This window comes from Lissotriton helveticus, chromosome 1_1, assembly GCF_964261635.1.
Source record: "Lissotriton helveticus chromosome 1_1, aLisHel1.1, whole genome shotgun sequence".
Taxonomy (NCBI): domain Eukaryota; kingdom Metazoa; phylum Chordata; class Amphibia; order Caudata; family Salamandridae; genus Lissotriton; species Lissotriton helveticus.
Window position 1 is genome coordinate 512,949,169 of NC_136057.1, and position 14,461 is coordinate 512,963,629.

Genomic DNA, 14,461 nt, shown 5'->3' on the forward strand with positions numbered 1-14,461 from the left:
TACACACCCAGAACCACACACACAACCACACACACAACCACACCCACATACACAATACCCACACACACACCATACCCACACACAACCATACCCACACACAACCATACCCACACACACAACCACACACACACACCACACACACAACCACAACCACACACAGAACCACACCCAACCAGAACCACACACAACCACACACACAACCACACCCACACACACAATACCCACACACACACCATACCCACACACTACCATACCCACACACACAACCACACACACACACACCACACACACATACACAACCACACACACATACACAACCACACACACAACCACACACACAACCAGAACCACACACACAACCACACACACACACACAATACCCACACACACACACCATACCCACACACAACCATACCCACACACACACCCAAGCACACACAACCACACCCACACACAACCACACCCACAACCATACCCACACACACAACCACACCCACAGACACAACCATACCCACACACACACACATACACAACCACACACACAACCACAAACACACAACCACACACACAACCACACAGAACTACAGACAACCACACACACAGCCACGTAATACACACAACCACACACAACCACAAACACACACACACAACCACACACACACACACACAACCACACATACACACCCACCCCCTCCTCCCCCCAGCCACTCACTGCCTATCAGCCTCCTCTCACACAGGCAGCGCGATCGTGATCAGTTTCACTTTCACACAATCAGTTTCACTTTCACAACATGCACAACCACAACCACACACAACCACACACACACCGCACACACAACCACACCCACAACCACACACAACCACACACACACACGACACCCATGACACCCACACACATAATCACACACACAACCACAACCACACACACACAACCACACACACAACCACAACCACATACACAACCACACCCAACAACACAACCATACCCATACCCACACGACCACACACACACACAACCACACACACACAACCACACACACAGCCACACACACACAACCACACACACACACAACTACAACCACACACAAAACCACACCACCACAACCACACACACCCACAACCACAACACCACACACACAACCACACACACAACCACACACACACAACCACACAGACACAACCACAACCACACACACCCACAACCACACCCACACAACCACAACCACACACACAACCACAACCACTCACACAACCACAACCACACGCACAACCACACACACAACCATACACACAACCACACACACACAACAACACACACACAACCACACACACACACAACCACACACACACACATAACCACGCACACACACATAACCACGCACACACACAACCATAAACACACAACCACACACCCACACACGCACTGCCACACGCACAACCACACACACAGACAAACCACACACACACAACCACACAACACACATCCACAACCACACACACAACCACACACATACAACCACACACACAACCCCACACAACCATACACACACAACCACACACACACACACACACAACCACACACACACACAACCACACAAACACACCCACCCCCTCCTCCCCCCAGCCACTCACTGCCTATCAGCCTCCTCTCACACAGGCAGCGCGATCGTGATCAGTTTCACTTTCCCACAATCAGTTTCACTTTCACGGCCACGTTCGCCGTGAAAGTGTTCACATTTCTAGGTTTATTCAGCATTCACTCTTGTTTCCTCTTGCTTGACAAATCAATCTCTACAATATTTAAGCATCCTGCACGTCTCCTATCAACCATACCACTCCATGCATTTTCTCCGATCCACATAGATATCAGTGGTACAGACAAAGGTAACCAGGTTTCTTATCCTTCCTTCAAGCAATAACCAAAATGCTAAACTGCATTTGTGCACCACTTAGTTTTAAACAGCAAAGTTATTCTAACCAGTTTGTTTCACAGAGGTTGTATTTTAGGAGAAGGGCAGTGGCACTCGCATGGCACTATACTCTAGTGTGTCCAAAAGAATTGTTTAAAAAAAAAAAGTTTTAAGAAAAATTGCCTCTTTTAAAAATTCTGATTCCATCCACAACACCCTGTTTTTTTGGCTGTCAGTGGTGAAAAGGAGACCAATATTGCCCCCATTTTAATTATTCTGTAGCCTCGGTTCAATACTGGGGTGCTTTTCTAACTTGTCTCTAGTTAATTGCGAATCTTATGGTTACTAATTCAAATTGTGTTAGCTTTGGCTTATTTGCAATGCAAACTTTATCTCAATAAGTTGCTGTAACAAGCTGCAAGTCCTCTACGGAAGCCCATTCATTTGCTAATTATTTTCCACATAAGGTTGCAAGACCATAAAGTGGAGTTTTCAGGATTTTGAATAGTTTCTTGTTTGAAGATGTTACTCTCTCCTGCGCACCCGACTCCTGTACTAAGGTTACGAGTGACCTGTCACCCGCATTTCAGAGGTTCTAGCATCCACCCAAGTCTGGCCTGGCACTGGTGCGTCCCAGCCTGGCACACACCGGGTGATGATCTTCACACCTCCTTCTAGACCCCAGCTCACTACTGTTTGCAGTCTCTCACTCACCCCTCACCTCCCTGGCACTCACCCTTCACACCACAGGCCTGGCACTCCATGCACCTGGCACTCACCCTTCTCCCTCTCTGGCACTCAGCATTAACTCTCTGTGACACTCAACTGTCACCTCCCTTCCACTCAACCTCGACCCTCCTGGTACTCACACTTACCCTCCCTATCACATATCCTTCACCTCCCTGACACTCACCCATGTCCCTCCTGGCATTCCCTACTCGGCCCCTTGGCACTCACCCTTCACCTCCATGGCACTAGCCCTTTATCCCTCTGGCCTGGCATCTACCCTTCACCCCTTCCACTCACCCTTCCCCTCCCTGGCACTCACCCTTGACCCTCTTGACTCTTACGTCTCACCTCCATGGCACTCAACCTTCATCTCCCTGGCACTCACCCTTCATCCACCTGACCTGGCACTCAACCTTCACCTCTGTGGAACTAGCCCTTCACCCCCCTGGCCTGGCAGCTACCCCTTACCCCTGGCACTCATATTCCCCTTCTCAGCACTCACCCTTCCCCTCCCTGGCACTCACCCTTGACCCACCTGACTCTAAAGTCTCATCTCCCTGGCACTCACTCCTCACCTCTCTGGCACTCACCCTTCACCCCATGGCCTGACAGTCACCCTTGTCCCTCCTGGTATTCACTCCTCACCTCCCTGCCACTCACCCTTGAACTTCCTGGCACTAGCCCGGTTTCCTACAAGAACAAAAAATAACAAGCATTGGCATAGCCGATAGGTCTCTCCTTTGGAACCTTATAAGTGTTTAGCCATGCAACAGTTGATTTTGTTGCACCAAGGGTATTGTGCTGCATAACTAAATACTTAGAAGGTCCCAAAAGCGAGATCTATTGGCTATGCCAATGCTTGTTATACTTGCAGCACACTCTTTTTTTACATTAGTTTTGGCCGAAACACTTGTGCTCGTATTTTGAGTCGCTCTGTGCTTCTTGTTCAGTGGTTGCACAAAGCTCTTGAAGAAAGAAGTTTCCGTGAAGCGCTGCCAAGCACAGGAGGCATTTCAGCCCCTCTCACTAATTTTAACATTTGCTCCATATTCACAGACTTAATTGTACTGTAGTCGTAAACACGCTGTAAAACTACATTTCCAGTCAAGCTGTGTCAGCCCATGCGTAGTACAGCAATTTGTCATGGAACTCTGGGTCTCGGCAGATAACGTGTGCTTCCTGTCCGTGTTTGGGAGGCCCGACAACTGCGACCCCCCCCCCCAGAGGTGAGTGAGACCTAAACAACTCAGTCCCCGCTGGGTTGATGAGAGTACCCCTTCCCAGAGGAGATTACTCTCATTGCCCTTGAATACCCCCATTGCTCTTTGTTTCGGTGGAATAGCTCAGGTTAATGTGCCTGCTGCAGAGAGCGTGAAGGAGACGGAAATGTGGCTGTCCACGGCGCACGCAGTGGGTACTGTAAGAGAGCGGCTCCCTTAGTGCTGCATTAGGCACCACCCCAAGCCCTGTTGCAGGGACCGACCCGTCCTCTGGAAGTCCCTCTGACATCCGTCGCCTCTGTAGAGTCATTTCCAGTGCGTAGTGGACTGTGGGCAGGTTTTTATACCTGCCACCACCCACTGTCCACCCTCTTTCAATCAATCAGGAGTTTATAAAGTGCGCTACTCACCCGTGAGGGTCTCAAGTCACTGGGAGGGGGGAGGTGCAGCTCTGGTCAGTCAAAGAGCCAGGTCTTGAGGTTCTTCCTGAAGGTGTGCAGAGTGGTGGAGCGTCTGATGTTGACTGGGAGCTCGTTCCAGGTCTTTGGTACGACATGGGAGAAGGCTCTTCCGCCTGCTCTGGTTCTGCGGATGCGTGGGGTGTCTGTCAGGACGAGGTAGTCTGAGCTGAGGTTCCATTTGGGTACGTGGAAGGAAACTTTCGTTGAGATATTTGGGTCCGATGTTGTGGATGGATTTGTATGCGTGGGTGAGTAGTTTGAAGGTTACTCTCTTCTTTATGGAGAGCCAGTGGAGGTCGTGTAGGTGCTGAGTCAAGTGTTCGTGTTGTTGGGTTCCGAGGGCGAGTCTGGCTGCGGTGTTCTGGATGGTTTGGAGCTTGTGTAGCAGGGCTTTGTTGATTCCGGCGTAGAGGGTGTTGCCGTAGTCCAGTCTGCTGGTTATGAGTGCATGGGTGAAGGTAGATTTACTATTCCAACACCTTCCCTACTGTACGTAGGCTGGTGTTGGAATAGTAAATCTTCCTATTCCTAAGTCCAGCACCCTACAGCGCAAGTCGTGGTAACGACTTGCGTTGTAAAACCGGCGTTGTAATGGTAGTGCGGTGTAAACACCGCTTTGTATTGACATACAACCGGATCGGTGGCGGCGAGGAGGACGGTCTCGGTGCTGTGGTTGCTGCGGAATCCCAACTGGGAGGAGTCGAGGATGGAGTTCTCTTCGATGAAGGTAGTCAGCTGGGCGTCTATGAATCTTTTGGTGACTTTGGCTGCGAAGGGGAGGAGGAAGATGGGTCTGTAGTTTTTCAGGTCTGTCGGGTCGGCTGAGGGTTTTTTGAGGAGGGGTGTGACTGTCTGGGAATGTGCCGGATTTGAGGGAGGAGTTGATGGTCTGGCTTAGTTTGTGTGCTATTGCGGCGGCAGCTCTGTGGTAGATGTGCGGTGAGCAGGGGTCCGTGGAGGGTCCTGAGTGGGTGTTCTTCATGGTTGTGGTGGTGTCTTCAGTGGTGGCAGGTTTCCAGGAGGTGATGGTAGGCTGTTTGTCGGTTGTGGAGAGGCTGTCAGTGTCCGGAGTCTGTTCATTGAAGTTGTAAAAGGCCTTGATTTTCATGTGAAAGTAGGAGCTGAGCTTGTTGCAGAGGTCCTGAGATGGAGCGACGTCCGGGGTTTCGCTGGGGGGTTTGGTGAATTTTTGTATGACGTTGAAGAGTTCTTTTGCGTTGCTTGCGATGGTGTGGATTTTGTTCCTGATGAAGGTCCGCTTGGTGGCTCTTATGCGCTGGTGGTATTCGTTCATGGCGTTCCTGTAGTAGTTGTCTTTGTCCTCACCAGACACGCTGTCAGGCACGTCCCGTCCGGGTCGGAATGGCGTTCGTCGCTTAGGTTGCGGAGAGTTTTGTGCCTGCTAGTCGCGGTTCTGTACCTTTGGGGACGGTTATTTGGCCGCCAGTCTGGTATCCGGTGGGAGCAATTGTGCGGGGTAAGGAAGGTGACTCGCAGCCTCGTCGGCTGCACAGGCTCCCACTGTTGTTGGGCATAACGCGATCACAGGTTTGTCCCGTGCAGGCATTGGCATGTAGGGTGAGGGCTGCATTGAGCAAAGAAAGGACATGGCTATTGCGGGGTGGGGCCTTCGTCCCTTTGTCGGCTCAACGAATGAGGGTAGGAATGGACTGTGTTAAAAATGACTTCCTTTTTTATTTTATTTTTTTATTTAGAAAAAAAAATCTAAAGCTCAGCTTCCAGCGAGTGAGAGAGAATATCCCTCTCCTTAGATTCTGGGATGTTGCTGTTTTCAATCTCCTCCAGCTTGCTGTACTCTCTGCTCTCCAGCATCTCCTCACTGCTTTCATCTTTCAAAGCTCTCAAGAACTCACTCTTCTTATCGTTGGTGCGATGTGCGAGCCGGATCAGGCGGGAAGAGTTCATTTCAATGGGTGGGGTAATGCTGGAAGGACTCTCTTTTGGAGAGGAGAGCACAGAGACTGGTGTCTGCACTGGTGGGTTGGTTACAGACAAAGGACTTGTGAAGGCAGAGTCACGGCTGGAGAAAAGTGAACTTTGCTTCAATTCCCTTCCATTCGATTTCCAGGGACCTGCCTTGGAAGGTGGTGCAGCTGGCTTAGGAACAAGGTTCTTGTACACTATCGGCACAGCTGTGGAACACTTGCTGCCACCGTTCGAAAGGTGAGGTATGGGTGATGCAAATGCAGCTGAGAAGGCCACTGGATCGTCTTTCGAGATCTTTTTGATGACCAGCATCTTAGTAGGTTGCTTGGCACTCGGAGGGTTTTCCCACACTCCAGACGGGGTCCCTACAGGCTTGTTATAATTATTTGGTCGCCCGGCTTCCGGAATTCCGGATTTAAAGATGGAAAGTCTTCATCCTCAAATTGAAGTCTCTCTTTCTTGTCATCTTTCCTCTCTTGTTCCGAACAAAGAAGAGAGTAAGGGAGTTCGTTCACTCAAAGGTGAACTAGAGACTTCTCCTATTCCCCTGGGAGGAAATGTATCAAAAACAGAAAGAGGAGTATCCCCTATGAACTTGAAGAGCAGACGTATCTGGAGGACCGGTTCTTGGCAAAAAGGAGGCAATTCATCCTTTTGATAGAAACCCCTCACTCACCACCTAGTGGTGACATGCTTCATCATCGGGGTCCACCTTGGCGTCCTAGCGACACCAAGGTGTGCTGCGACACCTGGACTACAGTGGAGCGGGTTATGGCTGTGGGTGCAAAAAAATAAATGTTAAAAATTGTCCTGGTTGTACTCAGAAAATCTAGTTTTAATTATAGAGCAACTGAACAATGTTTTAAAAATATCTACGGGCGAGATCCTGGTAGGGGGGGTTACGACCAAAGGGATCTCTATATGTGTTGAGTGGTCAACATGTTTCTACCATAAGGGCTATTGCCCGGTATTCGTCAGGACCAGAAAAAACAGGTGGACAGGGGGTGCGTGCTCCCTAAAAAGCACACCCGTCCTTGATCCCCTGTGTGCCTACTGGCAAAAATAGCCAGTGGTAGGTGCTGCTCAATAAAATAAGTGAGCAGGCGAATAAGCAAAGCAGTGGACGCGAGGAGTAGGTCGACCATGATCTTCCCTGCCTGCAACTAATATGTTACGCTACAGGCATTGACCCTACGCCCTGCCCGTTGAAGCGCTGAGTACTCTTATTCGAGTCTCTTTTTTGCTTATTCGCCTGCTCACTTATTTTATTGAGCAGCACCTACCACTGGCTATTTTTGCCAGTAGGCACACAGGGGATCAAGGACGGGTGTGCTTTTTAGGGAGCACGCACCCCCTGTCCACCTGTTTTTTCTGGTCCTGACGAATACCGGGCAATAGCCCTTATGGTAGAAACATGTTGACCACTCAACACATATAGAGATCCCTTTGGTCGTAACCCCCCCTACCAGGATCTCGCCCGTAGATATTTTTAAAACATTGTTCAGTTGCTCTATAATTAAAACTAGATTTTCTGAGTACAACCAGGACAATTTTTAACATTTATTTTTTTGCACCCACAGCCATAACCCGCTCCACTGTAGTCCAGGTGTCGCAGCACACCTTGGTGTCGCTAGGACGCCAAGGTGGACCCCGATGATGAAGCATGTCACCACTAGGTGGTGAGTGAGGGGTTTCTATCAAAAGGATGAATTGCCTCCTTTTTGCCAAGAACCGGTCCTCCAGATACGTCTGCTCTTCAAGTTCATAGGGGATACTCCTCTTTCTGTTTTTGATAAATATCTTTCCTCTCTTCACGGATCTCACTTTGCTGCTTTTCCTGGAGAATTTTTGCGAGGTGGGAAGTTGCCATTCCAGTGACGATGGGACCCATTCCCATTCCCATTGCTGTTGCTCCCATTACTTCCGCTTCGCAGGTTAACAGCATCATGACCGCGTGTCTGACCGTGACAGCTCGGCTGATTTCCAGACTGTATAAGGAGAGTTCCCTTGGCTACTGCAGAATCCTCTGAGTCATGACGAAGTAGCGAGGGCTGATGCCAGCAATCTCCTGCAGTTTTAAGGGATCCGTTGTTAACCCCTTCAGCGCTAATGACAAGGGTAACTCGTCATGGAGTTTCCATTGATTTCAATGGAAAGTCAATGGGCATGATCGGCATGCCTTAGCATCCAAGTGGTTAAAGAAGCCATCAGACAAGTTATGCCGTCTGCGGTTCACTCCATATCGGCCCTCTCCTCGTGGCAGGTGCTCTCCGTGCTTCTCGATTCCAGCTGCAGGAGACTTAGTGGACTGCGGCGTTGAGAAATTAAGCCAGGCAGGATCAAAGTCATGTTGCGCCATTTAGGTCCAGTGCGTCTGGTTAGTAAACTGAGGCATCAAACCTCATTTCCACATAGGCAGCCAGTATGTCCCTCTTTCTTCCAGTTTCTTTCAAAGCGTTCCACAATGTATTGTTGTTCCTTTCTGCAGATGGAGGTGCCAAACCTACCAGCTCCCTCAAGAGGGTAAACAATATTAATCGTCTTCAAGGAGGTCTGGTATCCACTGATGCACCTGGACCTGCACTGTGTGCCAGCCACACCTCCTTATTCCTTCAACCGGGCATCTTTCCCAATTTCCAAATATATGTGAAGAAAAAAGTATACCTAAAAAGGTAAAATGTCTCACAAAGGAAAAGAAAAAGGTCTGCCTCGATCACTTCATTAAAATCCCATTTTCCTTACTGCAGCAGCACTGAATCCCGTTTGGTTCACATTACCTGAATAGCATCCAACATTTAAGGGCATTTGCGGCCAGTGGGCCCCAGGCTATGCACAATGAAAATGAGCATAAGCTTGGAAGTTTCCTTTCTTCAAGAAAAATCAAGCATATGTATTTTCTTCCCGTCATATGGCGCTCAACCGGATGCCTTAAAACATGGGTTCCATTTTAAGCCCTACAGCGTCTTCATTTTGTTCCTGTGAGTGTTAAAATTAGAATTATCCCCTTGAGAAATTATTCCGTCTTTAGTTTCTTGACTGATAATTAAATGCTTTGCACATGGTGTAAGCCTTGTAGGTTGTTAGTGAAACCTATTATAAAAATGGGGATACAATTGATGCTCGCAAAGTTGCTCATCCCTTCCTACTCGTTGTCTCTCCCATCTGCTGGCATTTTAGTATAGAATGGACCTTCGTTGGGAATTGTAGCTCATTGAGGAAAAGGAATCCACTTGCAATTCACAACAGTGAGAAACATTCCACTCCCTGAGGTAACATCAAGGAAAAAATAGCCTCCTGGTCACAACATCCAGAAAAAAAGATTCCACTTCCAGGTCACAACATCTAGAAAATGAAATAAATTCCAGGTCACAGTATTAAAACGATTTGTTTCAGGGTCACAAGTTCTCAGGATAGCTGCATTTCAACCGAAACGTTTTTCTTGCATAAATGTCATTCACGTTATAGTGCATGCTCCGCAAATCGTGTTAAAAATGACTTCCAATGCAAGTGTGGCCTCGCTGTGGCGGAGATACGGCGTACAGGATGGTTTATTGCAGTCTTGTTGAACCTCGGTTTGGTGTGTCAACAGCTTCTCCCATGCTGTTGGATTTGGTTGAGCCTTCTGTCTGGCCAGATTGTGCCAAAGTACAAAGTCTGCAGAGACAGAGTTGCTTTGTGTGCGCCTCCTGTCTATATGTTTGCTGGGAAGGTAGATGCTTCATTCCAGTTGGTGACCCACGGGCACAAAGAAGAGACTGGCTCGGCGCAGACTGCATGTGGGCAGACAGGACATGTGTTCGGCGGCCACCTCGGGGTGTTATGACTCATTCCTATTGATCCAGGGAATTTGTACTGATCCGTGACTTAACAGCTGTGTGGCTATGTTTGTGGAAGCGTGGGCAAATTGTAGAATGCAGAACAATGTCATATATTCACCCCAGTACAGAGATCTGGTCCTAAATCCATTGTTTTTTTGCTCACCACACTACCCCAGTTCACACATGGCCATATGCAAATCAGCCTTGACCCTGTGCCTCATAGGAACAGTCCTGCCCGAACTGCCAAGCCATGTCTTCCCTGGACCGGAATCAAGCATCCTAGGACCGGTTTCTGGCTATCAGCCGTCTTCCGCCAGGATAGCTGGACTCCAGTGGCGTGGAGAGCACCGGACTCACGTCAGAGCATACCCGTCCCACTCGGTGTGACAAATGCAAAAACAACAGTTGGTGGACAGAATGCAGAACAATGTCATACATTCACCCCAGTACAGAGATCTGAACCTAAATCCATTGTTTTTTTTGCTCACCACACCACCCCAGTTCAGGCATGGCCATATGCAAATCAGCCTTGACCCTGTGCCTCATAGGAATAGTCCAGCCCGAACTGCCAGCCATGTCTTCCCTGGACCGGAATCAAGCATCCTAGGACCGGTTTCTGGCTATCAGCCGTCTTCAGCCAGGATAGCTGGACTCCAGTGGCGTGGAGAGCACCGGACTCACGTCAGAGCATACCCGTCCCACTCGGTGTGACAAATGCAAAAACAACAGTTGATGGACAGAATGCAGAACAATGTCATACATTCACCCCAGTACAGAGATCTGAACCTAAATCCATTGTTTTTTTTGCTCACCACACCACCCCAGTTCAGGCATGGCCATGTGCAAATCAGCCTTGACCCTGTGCCTCATAGGAATAGTCCAGCCCGAAGTGCCAAGCCATGTCTTCCCTGGACCGGAATCAAGCATCCTAAGACCAGTTTCTGGCTATCAGCCGTCTTCAGCCAGGATAGCTTGACTCCAGTGGCGTGGAGAGCACGGGACTAACGTCTGAGCATACCCGCCCCATTCGGGGTGACAAATGCAAAAACAGTTGATGGACAGAATGCAGAACAATGTCATACATTCACCCCAGTACAGAGATCTGGGCCTAAATCCATTGTTTTTTTGCTCACCAAACCACCCCAGTTCAGACATGGCCATATGCAAATCAGGCTTGACCCTGTGCCTCATACGAACAGTCCAGCCCGAACTGCCAAGTCATGTCTTCCCTGGACCAGAATCAAGCATCCTGGGACTGGTTTCTGGCTATCAGCAGTCTTCAGCCAGGATAGCTTGACTCCAGTGGCATGGAGAGCACGGGACTCACGTCTGAGCATACCTGTCCCACTCCGGATTACAAATGCAAAAACAACAGTTGAAGGACAGAATGCAGAACAATGTCATACATTCACCCCAGTACAGAGATCTGGGCCTAAATCCACTGCTTTTTGCTCACCACACCACCCCAGTTCACACATGGCCATATGCAAATCAGCCTTGACCCTGTGCCTCATAGGAACAGTCCAGCCCGAACTGCCAAGCCATGTCTTCCCTGGACCGGAATCAAGCATCCTAGGACCGGTTTCTTGCTATCAGCCGTCTTCAGCCAGGATAGCTTGACTCCAGTGGCGTGGCGAGCACGAGACTCACGTCTGAGCATACCCGTCCCACTCGGGGTGACAAATGCAAAAACAACAGTTGATGGACGGAATGCAGAACAATGTCATACATTCGCCCCAGTACAGAGATCTCGGCCTAAATCCATTGTTTTTTTTGCTCAACACACCACCCCAGTTCAGACATGACCATATGCAAATCAGCCTTGACCCTGTGCCTCATAGGAACAGTCCAGTCCGAACTGCCAAGCCATGTCTTCCCTGGACCGGAATCAAGCATCCTAGGACCAGTTTCTGGCTATCAGCCGTCTTCAGCCAGGATAGCTTGACTCCAGTGGCGTGGAGAGCACGGGATTCACGTCTGAGCATACCCGTTCCACTTGGGGTGACAAATGTAAAGACAACAGTTGATGGACAGAATGCAGAACAATGTCATACATTCACCCCAGTACAGAGATCTGGGCCTAAATCCATTGTTTTTTTGCTCACCACACCACCCCAGTTCAGACATGGCCATATGCAAATCAGCCTTGACCCTGTGCCTCATAGGAACAGTCCATCCCGAACTGCCAAGCCATGTCTTCCCTGGACCGGAATCAAGCATCCTAGGACTGGTTTCTGGCTATCAGCCGTCTTCAGCCAGGATAGCTGGACTCCAGTGGCGTGGAGAGCACGGGACTCACGTCAGAGCATACCCGTCCCACTCGGTGTGACAAATGCAAAAACAACAGTTGATGGACAGAATGCATAACAATGTCATACATTCACCCCAGTACAGAGATCTGGACCTTAATCCATTGTTTTTTTGCTCACCACACCACCCCAGTTCAGACATGGCCATATGCAAATCAGCCTTGACCCTGTGCCTCATAGGAACAGTCCAGCCCGAACTGCCAAGCCATGTCTTCCCTGGACCGGAATCAAGCATCCTAAGACCAGTTTCTGGCTATCAGCCATCTTCAGCCAGGATAGCTTGACTCCGGTGGCGTGGAGAGCACGGGACTCACGTCTGAGCATACCCGTCCCACTCGCGGTGACAAATGCAAAAAAAACAGTTGATGGACAGAATGCAGTACAATGTCATACATTCACCCCAGTACAGAGATCTGGGCCTAAATCCATTGTTGTTTTGCTCACCACACCACCCCAGTTCAGACATGGCCATATGCAAATCAGCCTTGACCCTGTGCCTCATAGGAACAGTCCAGCCTGAACTGCCAAGCCATGTCTTCCCTGGACCGGAATCAAGCATCCCAGGACCGGTTTCTGGCTATCAGCCGTCTTCAGCCAGGATAGCTTGACTCCAGTGGCGTGGAGAGCACGGGACTCACATCGGAGCATACCCGTCCCACTCGGGGTGAAAAATGCAAAAACAACAGTTGATAGATAGAATGCAGAACAATGTCATACATTCACCCAAGTACAGAGATCTGGGCCTCAATCCATTGTTTTTTTGCATACCACACCACCCCAGTTCAGACATGGCCATATGCAAATCAGCCTTGACCCTGTGCCTCATAGGAACAGTCCTGCCCGAACTGCCAAGCCATGTCTTCCCTGGACCGGAATCAAGCATCCTAGGACCGGTTTCTGGCTATCAGCCGTCTTCAGCCCTGATAGCTTGACTCCAGTGGCGTGGAGAGCACGGGACTCACGTCTGAGCATACCCGTCCCACTCGGGGTGACAAATGCAAAAACAACAGTTGATGGACAAAATGCAGAACATAGTCATACATTCACCACAGTACAGAGATATGGGCCTAATTGCATTGTTTTTTTTGCTCACCACACCACCCCAGTTCAGACATGGCCATATGCAAATCAGCCTTGACCCTGTGCCTTGTAGGAACAGTCCAGCCCGAACTGCCAAGCCATGTCTTCCCTGGACCGGAATCAAGCATCCTAGGACCGGTTTCTGGCTATCAGCCGTCTTCAGCCAGGATAGCTTGACTCCAGTGGCGTGGAGAGCACTAGACTCACGTCGGAGCATACCCGTCCCACTCGGGGTGACAAATGCAAAAACAACAGTTGGTGGACAGAATGCAGAACAATGTCATACATTCACCCCAGTACAGAGATCTGGGCCTAAATCCAATGTTTTTTTGCTCACCACACCACCCCAGTTCAGGCATGGCCATATGGAAATCAGCCTTGACCCTGTGCCTCATAGGAACAGTCCAGCTCGAACTGCCAAGCCATGTCTTCCCTGGCCGGAATCAAGCATCCTAGGACCGGTTTCTGGCTATCAGCCATCTTCAGCCAGGATAGCTTGACTCCAGTGGCGTGGAGAACACGGGACTCACGTCTGAGCATACCCGTCCCACTCGGGTGACAAATGCAAAAACAACAGTTGATGGACAGAATGCAGAACAATGTCATACATTCACCCCAGTACAGAGATCTGGGCCTAAATCCATTGTTTTTGTGCTCACCACACCACCCCAGTTCAGACATGGCCATATGCAAATTAGCCTTGACCCTGTGCCTCATAGGAACAGTCCACTCCTGTTTCTTGCAGCACACTCAAATCCATAGTCTTCCATACCCTGCAAAACACTTGTACAGCATGCCTTTACAAGTTCAAAACTGCCCCATTTTACAATTAATATATACACATTTTAACTTTTTAATTAACAGGGCCACTTTTATTTGGTGCTCCAGTTTGCACCCTGCACAGGGAAATACATTTCCTGTTGGAGCCAGTGCAATGTGTTCCTGTTCCCTGAAGGTGGTGTCCCTAATCCTGTGTACCTTTGTTCC

The 14,461-nt window shown here is 49.4% G+C and overlaps 1 pseudogene; it reads right to left on the reverse strand.

Annotated features, from left to right (window-relative positions):
* Positions 1–6,045: 6,045 nt before the first annotated feature.
* On the reverse strand, positions 6,046–8,823 carry LOC144762442 (vasculin-like protein 1 pseudogene; annotated as a pseudogene).
* Positions 8,824–14,461: the final 5,638 nt, after the last annotated feature.